Source organism: Centroberyx gerrardi, chromosome 4, assembly GCF_048128805.1.
Source record: "Centroberyx gerrardi isolate f3 chromosome 4, fCenGer3.hap1.cur.20231027, whole genome shotgun sequence".
In the NCBI taxonomy this organism is placed as follows: Eukaryota; Metazoa; Chordata; class Actinopteri; order Beryciformes; family Berycidae; genus Centroberyx; species Centroberyx gerrardi.
Genome location: NC_136000.1, coordinates 32,297,011 through 32,311,606, shown reverse-complemented (window position 1 = coordinate 32,311,606; position 14,596 = coordinate 32,297,011). Strand labels below are relative to the sequence as shown.

The 14,596-nt window shown below is 51.3% G+C and overlaps 28 non-coding genes across 28 annotated transcripts; all 28 read left to right on the top strand.

Annotated features, from left to right (window-relative positions):
• Positions 1–301: 301 nt before the first annotated feature.
• Positions 302–417, top strand: LOC144538946 (U5 spliceosomal RNA). Its single transcript, XR_013504668.1, has one exon. It is a non-coding gene; the product is annotated as a U5 spliceosomal RNA (small nuclear RNA).
• A 167-nt stretch (positions 418–584) lies between these two features.
• Positions 585–775, top strand: LOC144538803 (U2 spliceosomal RNA). The gene has a single exon (XR_013504587.1). It is a non-coding gene; the product is annotated as a U2 spliceosomal RNA (small nuclear RNA).
• A 583-nt stretch (positions 776–1,358) lies between these two features.
• Positions 1,359–1,474, top strand: LOC144538945 (U5 spliceosomal RNA). The gene has a single exon (XR_013504667.1). It is a non-coding gene; the product is annotated as a U5 spliceosomal RNA (small nuclear RNA).
• Positions 1,475–1,641: 167 nt separating this feature from the next.
• LOC144538792 (U2 spliceosomal RNA) lies at positions 1,642–1,832 on the top strand. The gene has a single exon (XR_013504576.1). It is a non-coding gene; the product is annotated as a U2 spliceosomal RNA (small nuclear RNA).
• Positions 1,833–2,415: 583 nt separating this feature from the next.
• On the top strand, positions 2,416–2,531 carry LOC144538944 (U5 spliceosomal RNA). The gene has a single exon (XR_013504666.1). It is a non-coding gene; the product is annotated as a U5 spliceosomal RNA (small nuclear RNA).
• Positions 2,532–2,698: 167 nt separating this feature from the next.
• LOC144538781 (U2 spliceosomal RNA) lies at positions 2,699–2,889 on the top strand. The gene has a single exon (XR_013504565.1). It is a non-coding gene; the product is annotated as a U2 spliceosomal RNA (small nuclear RNA).
• A 583-nt stretch (positions 2,890–3,472) lies between these two features.
• Positions 3,473–3,588, top strand: LOC144538943 (U5 spliceosomal RNA). Its single transcript, XR_013504665.1, has one exon. It is a non-coding gene; the product is annotated as a U5 spliceosomal RNA (small nuclear RNA).
• A 167-nt stretch (positions 3,589–3,755) lies between these two features.
• LOC144538770 (U2 spliceosomal RNA) lies at positions 3,756–3,946 on the top strand. The gene has a single exon (XR_013504554.1). It is a non-coding gene; the product is annotated as a U2 spliceosomal RNA (small nuclear RNA).
• Positions 3,947–4,529: 583 nt separating this feature from the next.
• On the top strand, positions 4,530–4,645 carry LOC144538942 (U5 spliceosomal RNA). Its single transcript, XR_013504664.1, has one exon. It is a non-coding gene; the product is annotated as a U5 spliceosomal RNA (small nuclear RNA).
• A 167-nt stretch (positions 4,646–4,812) lies between these two features.
• On the top strand, positions 4,813–5,003 carry LOC144538758 (U2 spliceosomal RNA). The gene has a single exon (XR_013504542.1). It is a non-coding gene; the product is annotated as a U2 spliceosomal RNA (small nuclear RNA).
• Positions 5,004–5,586: 583 nt separating this feature from the next.
• LOC144538941 (U5 spliceosomal RNA) lies at positions 5,587–5,702 on the top strand. Its single transcript, XR_013504663.1, has one exon. It is a non-coding gene; the product is annotated as a U5 spliceosomal RNA (small nuclear RNA).
• Positions 5,703–5,869: 167 nt separating this feature from the next.
• On the top strand, positions 5,870–6,060 carry LOC144538747 (U2 spliceosomal RNA). The gene has a single exon (XR_013504531.1). It is a non-coding gene; the product is annotated as a U2 spliceosomal RNA (small nuclear RNA).
• A 583-nt stretch (positions 6,061–6,643) lies between these two features.
• LOC144538940 (U5 spliceosomal RNA) lies at positions 6,644–6,759 on the top strand. The gene has a single exon (XR_013504662.1). It is a non-coding gene; the product is annotated as a U5 spliceosomal RNA (small nuclear RNA).
• Positions 6,760–6,926: 167 nt separating this feature from the next.
• On the top strand, positions 6,927–7,117 carry LOC144538736 (U2 spliceosomal RNA). Its single transcript, XR_013504520.1, has one exon. It is a non-coding gene; the product is annotated as a U2 spliceosomal RNA (small nuclear RNA).
• Positions 7,118–7,700: 583 nt separating this feature from the next.
• Positions 7,701–7,816, top strand: LOC144538939 (U5 spliceosomal RNA). The gene has a single exon (XR_013504661.1). It is a non-coding gene; the product is annotated as a U5 spliceosomal RNA (small nuclear RNA).
• Positions 7,817–7,983: 167 nt separating this feature from the next.
• Positions 7,984–8,174, top strand: LOC144538725 (U2 spliceosomal RNA). The gene has a single exon (XR_013504509.1). It is a non-coding gene; the product is annotated as a U2 spliceosomal RNA (small nuclear RNA).
• Positions 8,175–8,757: 583 nt separating this feature from the next.
• On the top strand, positions 8,758–8,873 carry LOC144538938 (U5 spliceosomal RNA). The gene has a single exon (XR_013504660.1). It is a non-coding gene; the product is annotated as a U5 spliceosomal RNA (small nuclear RNA).
• Positions 8,874–9,040: 167 nt separating this feature from the next.
• On the top strand, positions 9,041–9,231 carry LOC144538714 (U2 spliceosomal RNA). Its single transcript, XR_013504498.1, has one exon. It is a non-coding gene; the product is annotated as a U2 spliceosomal RNA (small nuclear RNA).
• A 583-nt stretch (positions 9,232–9,814) lies between these two features.
• Positions 9,815–9,930, top strand: LOC144538937 (U5 spliceosomal RNA). The gene has a single exon (XR_013504659.1). It is a non-coding gene; the product is annotated as a U5 spliceosomal RNA (small nuclear RNA).
• Positions 9,931–10,097: 167 nt separating this feature from the next.
• On the top strand, positions 10,098–10,287 carry LOC144538828 (U2 spliceosomal RNA). The gene has a single exon (XR_013504612.1). It is a non-coding gene; the product is annotated as a U2 spliceosomal RNA (small nuclear RNA).
• Positions 10,288–10,870: 583 nt separating this feature from the next.
• On the top strand, positions 10,871–10,986 carry LOC144538935 (U5 spliceosomal RNA). The gene has a single exon (XR_013504657.1). It is a non-coding gene; the product is annotated as a U5 spliceosomal RNA (small nuclear RNA).
• A 167-nt stretch (positions 10,987–11,153) lies between these two features.
• LOC144538703 (U2 spliceosomal RNA) lies at positions 11,154–11,344 on the top strand. Its single transcript, XR_013504487.1, has one exon. It is a non-coding gene; the product is annotated as a U2 spliceosomal RNA (small nuclear RNA).
• A 583-nt stretch (positions 11,345–11,927) lies between these two features.
• Positions 11,928–12,043, top strand: LOC144538934 (U5 spliceosomal RNA). The gene has a single exon (XR_013504656.1). It is a non-coding gene; the product is annotated as a U5 spliceosomal RNA (small nuclear RNA).
• Positions 12,044–12,210: 167 nt separating this feature from the next.
• On the top strand, positions 12,211–12,401 carry LOC144538692 (U2 spliceosomal RNA). The gene has a single exon (XR_013504476.1). It is a non-coding gene; the product is annotated as a U2 spliceosomal RNA (small nuclear RNA).
• Positions 12,402–12,983: 582 nt separating this feature from the next.
• LOC144538933 (U5 spliceosomal RNA) lies at positions 12,984–13,099 on the top strand. The gene has a single exon (XR_013504655.1). It is a non-coding gene; the product is annotated as a U5 spliceosomal RNA (small nuclear RNA).
• A 167-nt stretch (positions 13,100–13,266) lies between these two features.
• Positions 13,267–13,457, top strand: LOC144538681 (U2 spliceosomal RNA). Its single transcript, XR_013504465.1, has one exon. It is a non-coding gene; the product is annotated as a U2 spliceosomal RNA (small nuclear RNA).
• Positions 13,458–14,040: 583 nt separating this feature from the next.
• LOC144538932 (U5 spliceosomal RNA) lies at positions 14,041–14,156 on the top strand. Its single transcript, XR_013504654.1, has one exon. It is a non-coding gene; the product is annotated as a U5 spliceosomal RNA (small nuclear RNA).
• Positions 14,157–14,323: 167 nt separating this feature from the next.
• Positions 14,324–14,514, top strand: LOC144538670 (U2 spliceosomal RNA). Its single transcript, XR_013504454.1, has one exon. It is a non-coding gene; the product is annotated as a U2 spliceosomal RNA (small nuclear RNA).
• Positions 14,515–14,596: the final 82 nt, after the last annotated feature.

The window sequence follows — 14,596 nt, the reverse complement described above, 5'->3', positions numbered from 1 at the left end:
TGCTGTACAAACAAGCGCGGCCTGTTCCCCTCAAGCTTTGCGCACTTTAACACAACAAGACCAGTGATTTTGAGCACGGGGGATTGACCAGTCATTGCAGTGGCTCTAGGAGCCTGCGCGCAATGGCTACGCATGAGTTTCCGGGTCATCGGATTGGATTAAGCTCCTGAGAAGGCGGGGTGGAGTGCCAGCAAAGGCGTGGCCTGTACTTTGCTATGCAGCTAGCCAAACGGGGAGCACCGTGAAGCTGTTGACCGAGACGACTAGGGTCTTTGGCTGCTCTTGTGGCCGGAGGCTGTACTTACTCTGGTTTCTCTTCATAACGCATAAGTCTTTCGCCTTTTACTAAAGACTTCCGTGGAGAGTAACACCAAAGAGTTAAAGGTATTTTTGGCGGGCTTAGCACTTTGGCTGAGCCCTGTACCGTTGTGCAAGGAAATAGAAAACTAGGTCAACAAGTACACCAGAGACTCCGTGGGCGGAGGTGCTAAGCACCAGCAGTTGTTATGGCAAAATACTGTGACACCCCGACGAGGACGGACCGGACCGGAGGGGCGGCCTTGTGCTGCCAACGGCCAGGGGTTATCGCTTCTCGGCCTTTTGGCTAAGATCAAGTGTAGTATCTGTTCTTATCAGTTTAATATCTGATACGTCCTCTATAAGGGGACAACATATTAAACGGATTTTTAGAACCAGGAGTTGAAAAAGGGGCTTGCTCCGTTCGCTCCACGCATCGACCCGGTATTGCAGTGCCGCTGGGAACGGTGCACCCTTCTCTCACTCTGTGGAAAAGCAACGTTTGAAAACATGGAAAGCCAGTCTGCAAGTCATACCTAATTTGACCGAAAGACCAAGAACAAAGTGGACGGCGCTTTTGTGCGCCTCGAAATTGGTCAAAGCAGCCTGTGCTGCGTTTTCTCCCCGTTTGCCTTAGCTAATCTATTCTCACCGGTAGCTTATTCAGGGTGTGAAAGAGTGTGCTCCTGCTTAGTACAGTGGCCAATCTTCCTACTTGTTGCGCAGGGGACAAGGGTTCAATTGCCCCGACGGGTAGACATGCTGTACAAACAAGCGCGGCCTGTTCCCCTCAAGCTTTGCGCACTTTAACACAACAAGACCAGTGATTTTGAGCACGGGGGATTGACCAGTCATTGCAGTGGCTCTAGGAGCCTGCGCGCAATGGCTACGCATGAGTTTCCGGGTCATCGGATTGGATTAAGCTCCTGAGAAGGCGGGGTGGAGTGCCAGCAAAGGCGTGGCCTGTACTTTGCTATGCAGCTAGCCAAACGGGGAGCACCGTGAAGCTGTTGACCGAGACGACTAGGGTCTTTGGCTGCTCTTGTGGCCGGAGGCTGTACTTACTCTGGTTTCTCTTCATAACGCATAAGTCTTTCGCCTTTTACTAAAGACTTCCGTGGAGAGTAACACCAAAGAGTTAAAGGTATTTTTGGCGGGCTTAGCACTTTGGCTGAGCCCTGTACCGTTGTGCAAGGAAATAGAAAACTAGGTCAACAAGTACACCAGAGACTCCGTGGGCGGAGGTGCTAAGCACCAGCAGTTGTTATGGCAAAATACTGTGACACCCCGACGAGGACGGACCGGACCGGAGGGGCGGCCTTGTGCTGCCAACGGCCAGGGGTTATCGCTTCTCGGCCTTTTGGCTAAGATCAAGTGTAGTATCTGTTCTTATCAGTTTAATATCTGATACGTCCTCTATAAGGGGACAACATATTAAACGGATTTTTAGAACCAGGAGTTGAAAAAGGGGCTTGCTCCGTTCGCTCCACGCATCGACCCGGTATTGCAGTGCCGCTGGGAACGGTGCACCCTTCTCTCACTCTGTGGAAAAGCAACGTTTGAAAACATGGAAAGCCAGTCTGCAAGTCATACCTAATTTGACCGAAAGACCAAGAACAAAGTGGACGGCGCTTTTGTGCGCCTCGAAATTGGTCAAAGCAGCCTGTGCTGCGTTTTCTCCCCGTTTGCCTTAGCTAATCTATTCTCACCGGTAGCTTATTCAGGGTGTGAAAGAGTGTGCTCCTGCTTAGTACAGTGGCCAATCTTCCTACTTGTTGCGCAGGGGACAAGGGTTCAATTGCCCCGACGGGTAGACATGCTGTACAAACAAGCGCGGCCTGTTCCCCTCAAGCTTTGCGCACTTTAACACAACAAGACCAGTGATTTTGAGCACGGGGGATTGACCAGTCATTGCAGTGGCTCTAGGAGCCTGCGCGCAATGGCTACGCATGAGTTTCCGGGTCATCGGATTGGATTAAGCTCCTGAGAAGGCGGGGTGGAGTGCCAGCAAAGGCGTGGCCTGTACTTTGCTATGCAGCTAGCCAAACGGGGAGCACCGTGAAGCTGTTGACCGAGACGACTAGGGTCTTTGGCTGCTCTTGTGGCCGGAGGCTGTACTTACTCTGGTTTCTCTTCATAACGCATAAGTCTTTCGCCTTTTACTAAAGACTTCCGTGGAGAGTAACACCAAAGAGTTAAAGGTATTTTTGGCGGGCTTAGCACTTTGGCTGAGCCCTGTACCGTTGTGCAAGGAAATAGAAAACTAGGTCAACAAGTACACCAGAGACTCCGTGGGCGGAGGTGCTAAGCACCAGCAGTTGTTATGGCAAAATACTGTGACACCCCGACGAGGACGGACCGGACCGGAGGGGCGGCCTTGTGCTGCCAACGGCCAGGGGTTATCGCTTCTCGGCCTTTTGGCTAAGATCAAGTGTAGTATCTGTTCTTATCAGTTTAATATCTGATACGTCCTCTATAAGGGGACAACATATTAAACGGATTTTTAGAACCAGGAGTTGAAAAAGGGGCTTGCTCCGTTCGCTCCACGCATCGACCCGGTATTGCAGTGCCGCTGGGAACGGTGCACCCTTCTCTCACTCTGTGGAAAAGCAACGTTTGAAAACATGGAAAGCCAGTCTGCAAGTCATACCTAATTTGACCGAAAGACCAAGAACAAAGTGGACGGCGCTTTTGTGCGCCTCGAAATTGGTCAAAGCAGCCTGTGCTGCGTTTTCTCCCCGTTTGCCTTAGCTAATCTATTCTCACCGGTAGCTTATTCAGGGTGTGAAAGAGTGTGCTCCTGCTTAGTACAGTGGCCAATCTTCCTACTTGTTGCGCAGGGGACAAGGGTTCAATTGCCCCGACGGGTAGACATGCTGTACAAACAAGCGCGGCCTGTTCCCCTCAAGCTTTGCGCACTTTAACACAACAAGACCAGTGATTTTGAGCACGGGGGATTGACCAGTCATTGCAGTGGCTCTAGGAGCCTGCGCGCAATGGCTACGCATGAGTTTCCGGGTCATCGGATTGGATTAAGCTCCTGAGAAGGCGGGGTGGAGTGCCAGCAAAGGCGTGGCCTGTACTTTGCTATGCAGCTAGCCAAACGGGGAGCACCGTGAAGCTGTTGACCGAGACGACTAGGGTCTTTGGCTGCTCTTGTGGCCGGAGGCTGTACTTACTCTGGTTTCTCTTCATAACGCATAAGTCTTTCGCCTTTTACTAAAGACTTCCGTGGAGAGTAACACCAAAGAGTTAAAGGTATTTTTGGCGGGCTTAGCACTTTGGCTGAGCCCTGTACCGTTGTGCAAGGAAATAGAAAACTAGGTCAACAAGTACACCAGAGACTCCGTGGGCGGAGGTGCTAAGCACCAGCAGTTGTTATGGCAAAATACTGTGACACCCCGACGAGGACGGACCGGACCGGAGGGGCGGCCTTGTGCTGCCAACGGCCAGGGGTTATCGCTTCTCGGCCTTTTGGCTAAGATCAAGTGTAGTATCTGTTCTTATCAGTTTAATATCTGATACGTCCTCTATAAGGGGACAACATATTAAACGGATTTTTAGAACCAGGAGTTGAAAAAGGGGCTTGCTCCGTTCGCTCCACGCATCGACCCGGTATTGCAGTGCCGCTGGGAACGGTGCACCCTTCTCTCACTCTGTGGAAAAGCAACGTTTGAAAACATGGAAAGCCAGTCTGCAAGTCATACCTAATTTGACCGAAAGACCAAGAACAAAGTGGACGGCGCTTTTGTGCGCCTCGAAATTGGTCAAAGCAGCCTGTGCTGCGTTTTCTCCCCGTTTGCCTTAGCTAATCTATTCTCACCGGTAGCTTATTCAGGGTGTGAAAGAGTGTGCTCCTGCTTAGTACAGTGGCCAATCTTCCTACTTGTTGCGCAGGGGACAAGGGTTCAATTGCCCCGACGGGTAGACATGCTGTACAAACAAGCGCGGCCTGTTCCCCTCAAGCTTTGCGCACTTTAACACAACAAGACCAGTGATTTTGAGCACGGGGGATTGACCAGTCATTGCAGTGGCTCTAGGAGCCTGCGCGCAATGGCTACGCATGAGTTTCCGGGTCATCGGATTGGATTAAGCTCCTGAGAAGGCGGGGTGGAGTGCCAGCAAAGGCGTGGCCTGTACTTTGCTATGCAGCTAGCCAAACGGGGAGCACCGTGAAGCTGTTGACCGAGACGACTAGGGTCTTTGGCTGCTCTTGTGGCCGGAGGCTGTACTTACTCTGGTTTCTCTTCATAACGCATAAGTCTTTCGCCTTTTACTAAAGACTTCCGTGGAGAGTAACACCAAAGAGTTAAAGGTATTTTTGGCGGGCTTAGCACTTTGGCTGAGCCCTGTACCGTTGTGCAAGGAAATAGAAAACTAGGTCAACAAGTACACCAGAGACTCCGTGGGCGGAGGTGCTAAGCACCAGCAGTTGTTATGGCAAAATACTGTGACACCCCGACGAGGACGGACCGGACCGGAGGGGCGGCCTTGTGCTGCCAACGGCCAGGGGTTATCGCTTCTCGGCCTTTTGGCTAAGATCAAGTGTAGTATCTGTTCTTATCAGTTTAATATCTGATACGTCCTCTATAAGGGGACAACATATTAAACGGATTTTTAGAACCAGGAGTTGAAAAAGGGGCTTGCTCCGTTCGCTCCACGCATCGACCCGGTATTGCAGTGCCGCTGGGAACGGTGCACCCTTCTCTCACTCTGTGGAAAAGCAACGTTTGAAAACATGGAAAGCCAGTCTGCAAGTCATACCTAATTTGACCGAAAGACCAAGAACAAAGTGGACGGCGCTTTTGTGCGCCTCGAAATTGGTCAAAGCAGCCTGTGCTGCGTTTTCTCCCCGTTTGCCTTAGCTAATCTATTCTCACCGGTAGCTTATTCAGGGTGTGAAAGAGTGTGCTCCTGCTTAGTACAGTGGCCAATCTTCCTACTTGTTGCGCAGGGGACAAGGGTTCAATTGCCCCGACGGGTAGACATGCTGTACAAACAAGCGCGGCCTGTTCCCCTCAAGCTTTGCGCACTTTAACACAACAAGACCAGTGATTTTGAGCACGGGGGATTGACCAGTCATTGCAGTGGCTCTAGGAGCCTGCGCGCAATGGCTACGCATGAGTTTCCGGGTCATCGGATTGGATTAAGCTCCTGAGAAGGCGGGGTGGAGTGCCAGCAAAGGCGTGGCCTGTACTTTGCTATGCAGCTAGCCAAACGGGGAGCACCGTGAAGCTGTTGACCGAGACGACTAGGGTCTTTGGCTGCTCTTGTGGCCGGAGGCTGTACTTACTCTGGTTTCTCTTCATAACGCATAAGTCTTTCGCCTTTTACTAAAGACTTCCGTGGAGAGTAACACCAAAGAGTTAAAGGTATTTTTGGCGGGCTTAGCACTTTGGCTGAGCCCTGTACCGTTGTGCAAGGAAATAGAAAACTAGGTCAACAAGTACACCAGAGACTCCGTGGGCGGAGGTGCTAAGCACCAGCAGTTGTTATGGCAAAATACTGTGACACCCCGACGAGGACGGACCGGACCGGAGGGGCGGCCTTGTGCTGCCAACGGCCAGGGGTTATCGCTTCTCGGCCTTTTGGCTAAGATCAAGTGTAGTATCTGTTCTTATCAGTTTAATATCTGATACGTCCTCTATAAGGGGACAACATATTAAACGGATTTTTAGAACCAGGAGTTGAAAAAGGGGCTTGCTCCGTTCGCTCCACGCATCGACCCGGTATTGCAGTGCCGCTGGGAACGGTGCACCCTTCTCTCACTCTGTGGAAAAGCAACGTTTGAAAACATGGAAAGCCAGTCTGCAAGTCATACCTAATTTGACCGAAAGACCAAGAACAAAGTGGACGGCGCTTTTGTGCGCCTCGAAATTGGTCAAAGCAGCCTGTGCTGCGTTTTCTCCCCGTTTGCCTTAGCTAATCTATTCTCACCGGTAGCTTATTCAGGGTGTGAAAGAGTGTGCTCCTGCTTAGTACAGTGGCCAATCTTCCTACTTGTTGCGCAGGGGACAAGGGTTCAATTGCCCCGACGGGTAGACATGCTGTACAAACAAGCGCGGCCTGTTCCCCTCAAGCTTTGCGCACTTTAACACAACAAGACCAGTGATTTTGAGCACGGGGGATTGACCAGTCATTGCAGTGGCTCTAGGAGCCTGCGCGCAATGGCTACGCATGAGTTTCCGGGTCATCGGATTGGATTAAGCTCCTGAGAAGGCGGGGTGGAGTGCCAGCAAAGGCGTGGCCTGTACTTTGCTATGCAGCTAGCCAAACGGGGAGCACCGTGAAGCTGTTGACCGAGACGACTAGGGTCTTTGGCTGCTCTTGTGGCCGGAGGCTGTACTTACTCTGGTTTCTCTTCATAACGCATAAGTCTTTCGCCTTTTACTAAAGACTTCCGTGGAGAGTAACACCAAAGAGTTAAAGGTATTTTTGGCGGGCTTAGCACTTTGGCTGAGCCCTGTACCGTTGTGCAAGGAAATAGAAAACTAGGTCAACAAGTACACCAGAGACTCCGTGGGCGGAGGTGCTAAGCACCAGCAGTTGTTATGGCAAAATACTGTGACACCCCGACGAGGACGGACCGGACCGGAGGGGCGGCCTTGTGCTGCCAACGGCCAGGGGTTATCGCTTCTCGGCCTTTTGGCTAAGATCAAGTGTAGTATCTGTTCTTATCAGTTTAATATCTGATACGTCCTCTATAAGGGGACAACATATTAAACGGATTTTTAGAACCAGGAGTTGAAAAAGGGGCTTGCTCCGTTCGCTCCACGCATCGACCCGGTATTGCAGTGCCGCTGGGAACGGTGCACCCTTCTCTCACTCTGTGGAAAAGCAACGTTTGAAAACATGGAAAGCCAGTCTGCAAGTCATACCTAATTTGACCGAAAGACCAAGAACAAAGTGGACGGCGCTTTTGTGCGCCTCGAAATTGGTCAAAGCAGCCTGTGCTGCGTTTTCTCCCCGTTTGCCTTAGCTAATCTATTCTCACCGGTAGCTTATTCAGGGTGTGAAAGAGTGTGCTCCTGCTTAGTACAGTGGCCAATCTTCCTACTTGTTGCGCAGGGGACAAGGGTTCAATTGCCCCGACGGGTAGACATGCTGTACAAACAAGCGCGGCCTGTTCCCCTCAAGCTTTGCGCACTTTAACACAACAAGACCAGTGATTTTGAGCACGGGGGATTGACCAGTCATTGCAGTGGCTCTAGGAGCCTGCGCGCAATGGCTACGCATGAGTTTCCGGGTCATCGGATTGGATTAAGCTCCTGAGAAGGCGGGGTGGAGTGCCAGCAAAGGCGTGGCCTGTACTTTGCTATGCAGCTAGCCAAACGGGGAGCACCGTGAAGCTGTTGACCGAGACGACTAGGGTCTTTGGCTGCTCTTGTGGCCGGAGGCTGTACTTACTCTGGTTTCTCTTCATAACGCATAAGTCTTTCGCCTTTTACTAAAGACTTCCGTGGAGAGTAACACCAAAGAGTTAAAGGTATTTTTGGCGGGCTTAGCACTTTGGCTGAGCCCTGTACCGTTGTGCAAGGAAATAGAAAACTAGGTCAACAAGTACACCAGAGACTCCGTGGGCGGAGGTGCTAAGCACCAGCAGTTGTTATGGCAAAATACTGTGACACCCCGACGAGGACGGACCGGACCGGAGGGGCGGCCTTGTGCTGCCAACGGCCAGGGGTTATCGCTTCTCGGCCTTTTGGCTAAGATCAAGTGTAGTATCTGTTCTTATCAGTTTAATATCTGATACGTCCTCTATAAGGGGACAACATATTAAACGGATTTTTAGAACCAGGAGTTGAAAAAGGGGCTTGCTCCGTTCGCTCCACGCATCGACCCGGTATTGCAGTGCCGCTGGGAACGGTGCACCCTTCTCTCACTCTGTGGAAAAGCAACGTTTGAAAACATGGAAAGCCAGTCTGCAAGTCATACCTAATTTGACCGAAAGACCAAGAACAAAGTGGACGGCGCTTTTGTGCGCCTCGAAATTGGTCAAAGCAGCCTGTGCTGCGTTTTCTCCCCGTTTGCCTTAGCTAATCTATTCTCACCGGTAGCTTATTCAGGGTGTGAAAGAGTGTGCTCCTGCTTAGTACAGTGGCCAATCTTCCTACTTGTTGCGCAGGGGACAAGGGTTCAATTGCCCCGACGGGTAGACATGCTGTACAAACAAGCGCGGCCTGTTCCCCTCAAGCTTTGCGCACTTTAACACAACAAGACCAGTGATTTTGAGCACGGGGGATTGACCAGTCATTGCAGTGGCTCTAGGAGCCTGCGCGCAATGGCTACGCATGAGTTTCCGGGTCATCGGATTGGATTAAGCTCCTGAGAAGGCGGGGTGGAGTGCCAGCAAAGGCGTGGCCTGTACTTTGCTATGCAGCTAGCCAAACGGGGAGCACCGTGAAGCTGTTGACCGAGACGACTAGGGTCTTTGGCTGCTCTTGTGGCCGGAGGCTGTACTTACTCTGGTTTCTCTTCATAACGCATAAGTCTTTCGCCTTTTACTAAAGACTTCCGTGGAGAGTAACACCAAAGAGTTAAAGGTATTTTTGGCGGGCTTAGCACTTTGGCTGAGCCCTGTACCGTTGTGCAAGGAAATAGAAAACTAGGTCAACAAGTACACCAGAGACTCCGTGGGCGGAGGTGCTAAGCACCAGCAGTTGTTATGGCAAAATACTGTGACACCCCGACGAGGACGGACCGGACCGGAGGGGCGGCCTTGTGCTGCCAACGGCCAGGGGTTATCGCTTCTCGGCCTTTTGGCTAAGATCAAGTGTAGTATCTGTTCTTATCAGTTTAATATCTGATACGTCCTCTATAAGGGGACAACATATTAAACGGATTTTTAGAACCAGGAGTTGAAAAAGGGGCTTGCTCCGTTCGCTCCACGCATCGACCCGGTATTGCAGTGCCGCTGGGAACGGTGCACCCTTCTCTCACTCTGTGGAAAAGCAACGTTTGAAAACATGGAAAGCCAGTCTGCAAGTCATACCTAATTTGACCGAAAGACCAAGAACAAAGTGGACGGCGCTTTTGTGCGCCTCGAAATTGGTCAAAGCAGCCTGTGCTGCGTTTTCTCCCCGTTTGCCTTAGCTAATCTATTCTCACCGGTAGCTTATTCAGGGTGTGAAAGAGTGTGCTCCTGCTTAGTACAGTGGCCAATCTTCCTACTTGTTGCGCAGGGGACAAGGGTTCAATTGCCCCGACGGGTAGACATGCTGTACAAACAAGCGCGGCCTGTTCCCCTCAAGCTTTGCGCACTTTAACACAACAAGACCAGTGATTTTGAGCACGGGGGATTGACCAGTCATTGCAGTGGCTCTAGGAGCCTGCGCGCAATGGCTACGCATGAGTTTCCGGGTCATCGGATTGGATTAAGCTCCTGAGAAGGCGGGGTGGAGTGCCAGCAAAGGCGTGGCCTGTACTTTGCTATGCAGCTAGCCAAACGGGGAGCACCGTGAAGCTGTTGACCGAGACGACTAGGGTCTTTGGCTGCTCTTGTGGCCGGAGGCTGTACTTACTCTGGTTTCTCTTCATAACGCATAAGTCTTTCGCCTTTTACTAAAGACTTCCGTGGAGAGTAACACCAAAGAGTTAAAGGTATTTTTGGCGGGCTTAGCACTTTGGCTGAGCCCTGTACCGTTGTGCAAGGAAATAGAAAACTAGGTCAACAAGTACACCAGAGACTCCGTGGGCGGAGGTGCTAAGCACCAGCAGTTGTTATGGCAAAATACTGTGACACCCCGACGAGGACGGACCGGACCGGAGGGGCGGCCTTGTGCTGCCAACGGCCAGGGGTTATCGCTTCTCGGCCTTTTGGCTAAGATCAAGTGTAGTATCTGTTCTTATCAGTTTAATATCTGATACGTCCTCTATAAGGGGACAACATATTAAACGGATTTTTAGAACCAGGAGTTGAAAAAGGGGCTTGCTCCGTTCGCTCCACGCATCGACCCGGTATTGCAGTGCCGCTGGAACGGTGCACCCTTCTCTCACTCTGTGGAAAAGCAACGTTTGAAAACATGGAAAGCCAGTCTGCAAGTCATACCTAATTTGACCGAAAGACCAAGAACAAAGTGGACGGCGCTTTTGTGCGCCTCGAAATTGGTCAAAGCAGCCTGTGCTGCGTTTTCTCCCCGTTTGCCTTAGCTAATCTATTCTCACCGGTAGCTTATTCAGGGTGTGAAAGAGTGTGCTCCTGCTTAGTACAGTGGCCAATCTTCCTACTTGTTGCGCAGGGGACAAGGGTTCAATTGCCCCGACGGGTAGACATGCTGTACAAACAAGCGCGGCCTGTTCCCCTCAAGCTTTGCGCACTTTAACACAACAAGACCAGTGATTTTGAGCACGGGGGATTGACCAGTCATTGCAGTGGCTCTAGGAGCCTGCGCGCAATGGCTACGCATGAGTTTCCGGGTCATCGGATTGGATTAAGCTCCTGAGAAGGCGGGGTGGAGTGCCAGCAAAGGCGTGGCCTGTACTTTGCTATGCAGCTAGCCAAACGGGGAGCACCGTGAAGCTGTTGACCGAGACGACTAGGGTCTTTGGCTGCTCTTGTGGCCGGAGGCTGTACTTACTCTGGTTTCTCTTCATAACGCATAAGTCTTTCGCCTTTTACTAAAGACTTCCGTGGAGAGTAACACCAAAGAGTTAAAGGTATTTTTGGCGGGCTTAGCACTTTGGCTGAGCCCTGTACCGTTGTGCAAGGAAATAGAAAACTAGGTCAACAAGTACACCAGAGACTCCGTGGGCGGAGGTGCTAAGCACCAGCAGTTGTTATGGCAAAATACTGTGACACCCCGACGAGGACGGACCGGACCGGAGGGGCGGCCTTGTGCTGCCAACGGCCAGGGGTTATCGCTTCTCGGCCTTTTGGCTAAGATCAAGTGTAGTATCTGTTCTTATCAGTTTAATATCTGATACGTCCTCTATAAGGGGACAACATATTAAACGGATTTTTAGAACCAGGAGTTGAAAAAGGGGCTTGCTCCGTTCGCTCCACGCATCGACCCGGTATTGCAGTGCCGCTGGGAACGGTGCACCCTTCTCTCACTCTGTGGAAAAGCAACGTTTGAAAACATGGAAAGCCAGTCTGCAAGTCATACCTAATTTGACCGAAAGACCAAGAACAAAGTGGACGGCGCTTTTGTGCGCCTCGAAATTGGTCAAAGCAGCCTGTGCTGCGTTTTCTCCCCGTTTGCCTTAGCTAATCTATTCTCACCGGTAGCTTATTCAGGGTGTGAAAGAGTGTGCTCCTGCTTAGTACAGTGGCCAATCTTCCTACTTGTTGCGCAGGGGACAAGGGTTCAATTGCCCCGACGGGTAGACATGCTGTACAAACAAGCGCGGCCTGTTCCCCTCAAGCTTTGCGCACTTTAACACAACAAGACCAGTGATTTTGAGCACGGGGGATTGACCAGTCATTGCAGTGGCTCTAGGAGCCTGCGCGCAATGGCTACGCATGAGTTTCCGGGTCATCGGATTGGATTAAGCTCCTGAGAAGGCGGGGTGGAGTGCCAGCAAAGGCGTGGCCTGTACTTTGCTATGCAGCTAGCCAAACGGGGAGCACCGTGAAGCTGTTGACCGAGACGACTAGGGTCTTTGGCTGCTCTTGTGGCCGGAGGCTGTACTTACTCTGGTTTCTCTTCATAACGCATAAGTCTTTCGCCTTTTACTAAAGACTTCCGTGGAGAGTAACACCAAAGAGTTAAAGGTATTTTTGGCGGGCTTAGCACTTTGGCTGAGCCCTGTACCGTTGTGCAAGGAAATAGAAAACTAGGTCAACAAGTACACCAGAGACTCCGTGGGCGGAGGTGCTAAGCACCAGCAGTTGTTATGGCAAAATACTGTGACACCCCGACGAGGACGGACCGGACCGGAGGGGCGGCCTTGTGCTGCCAACGGCCAGGGGTTATCGCTTCTCGGCCTTTTGGCTAAGATCAAGTGTAGTATCTGTTCTTATCAGTTTAATATCTGATACGTCCTCTATAAGGGGACAACATATTAAACGGATTTTTAGAACCAGGAGTTGAAAAAGGGGCTTGCTCCGTTCGCTCCACGCATCGACCCGGTATTGCAGTGCCGCTGGGAACGGTGCACCCTTCTCTCACTCTGTGGAAAAGCAACGTTTGAAAACATGGAAAGCCAGTCTGCAAGTCATACCTAATTTGACCGAAAGACCAAGAACAAAGTGGACGGCGCTTTTGTGCGCCTCGAAATTGGTCAAAGCAGCCTGTGCTGCGTTTTCTCCCGTTTGCCTTAGCTAATCTATTCTCACCGGTAGCTTATTCAGGGTGTGAAAGAGTGTGCTCCTGCTTAGTACAGTGGCCAATCTTCCTACTTGTTGCGCAGGGGACAAGGGTTCAATTGCCCCGACGGGTAGACATGCTGTACAAACAAGCGCGGCCTGTTCCCCTCAAGCTTTGCGCACTTTAACACAACAAGACCAGTGATTTTGAGCACGGGGGATTGACCAGTCATTGCAGTGGCTCTAGGAGCCTGCGCGCAATGGCTACGCATGAGTTTCCGGGTCATCGGATTGGATTAAGCTCCTGAGAAGGCGGGGTGGAGTGCCAGCAAAGGCGTGGCCTGTACTTTGCTATGCAGCTAGCCAAACGGGGAGCACCGTGAAGCTGTTGACCGAGACGACTAGGGTCTTTGGCTGCTCTTGTGGCCGGAGGCTGTACTTACTCTGGTTTCTCTTCATAACGCATAAGTCTTTCGCCTTTTACTAAAGACTTCCGTGGAGAGTAACACCAAAGAGTTAAAGGTATTTTTGGCGGGCTTAGCACTTTGGCTGAGCCCTGTACCGTTGTGCAAGGAAATAGAAAACTAGGTCAACAAGTACACCAGAGACTCCGTGGGCGGAGGTGCTAAGCACCAGCAGTTGTTATGGCAAAATACTGTGACACCCCGACGAGGACGGACCGGACCGGAGGGGCGGCCTTGTGCTGCCAACGGCCAGGGGTTATCGCTTCTCGGCCTTTTGGCTAAGATCAAGTGTAGTATCTGTTCTTATCAGTTTAATATCTGATACGTCCTCTATAAGGGGACAACATATTAAACGGATTTTTAGAACCAGGAGTTGAAAAAGGGGCTTGCTCCGTTCGCTCCACGCATCGACCCGGTATTGCAGTGCCGCTGGGAACGGTGCACCCTTCTCTCACTCTGTGGAAAAGCAACGTTTGAAAACATGGAAAGCCAGTCTGCAAGTCATACCTAATTTGACCGAAAGACCAAGAACAAAGTGGACGGCGCTTTTGTGCGCCTCGAAATTGGTCAAAGCAGCCTGTGCTGCGTTTTCTCCCCGTTTGCCTTAGCTAATCTATTCTCACCGGTAGCTTATTCAGGGTGTGAAAGAGTGTGCTCCTGCTTAGTACAGTGGCCAATCTTCCTACTTGTTGCGCAGGGGACAAGGGTTCAATTGCCCCGACGGGTAGACATGCTGTACAAACAAGCGCGGCCTGTTCCCCTCAAGCTTTGCGCACTTTAACACAACAAGACCAGTGATTTTGAGCACGGGGGATTGACCAGTCATTGCAGTGGCTCTAGGAGCCTGCGCGCAATGGCTACGCATGAGTTTCCGGGTCATCGGATTGGATTAAGCTCCTGAGAAGGCGGGGTGGAGTGCCAGCAAAGGCGTGGCCTGTACTTTGCTATGCAGCTAGCCAAACGGGGAGCACCGTGAAGCTGTTGACCGAGACGACTAGGGTCTTTGGCTGCTCTTGTGGCCGGAGGCTGTACTTACTCTGGTTTCTCTTCATAACGCATAAGTCTTTCGCCTTTTACTAAAGACTTCCGTGGAGAGTAACACCAAAGAGTTAAAGGTATTTTTGGCGGGCTTAGCACTTTGGCTGAGCCCTGTACCGTTGTGCAAGGAAATAGAAAACTAGGTCAACAAGTACACCAGAGACTCCGTGGGCGGAGGTGCTAAGCACCAGCAGTTGTTATGGCAAAATACTGTGACACCCCGACGAGGACGGACCGGACCGGAGGGGCGGCCTTGTGCTGCCAACGGCCAGGGGTTATCGCTTCTCGGCCTTTTGGCTAAGATCAAGTGTAGTATCTGTTCTTATCAGTTTAATATCTGATACGTCCTCTATAAGGGGACAACATATTAAACGGATTTTTAGAACCAGGAGTTGAAAAAGGGGCTTGCTCCGTTCGCTCCACGCATCGACCCGGTATTGCAGTGCCGCTGGGAACGGTGCACCCTTCTCTCACTCTGTGGAAAAGCAACGTTTGAAAACATGGAAAGCCAGTCTGCAAGTCATACCTAATTTGACCGAAAGACCAAGAA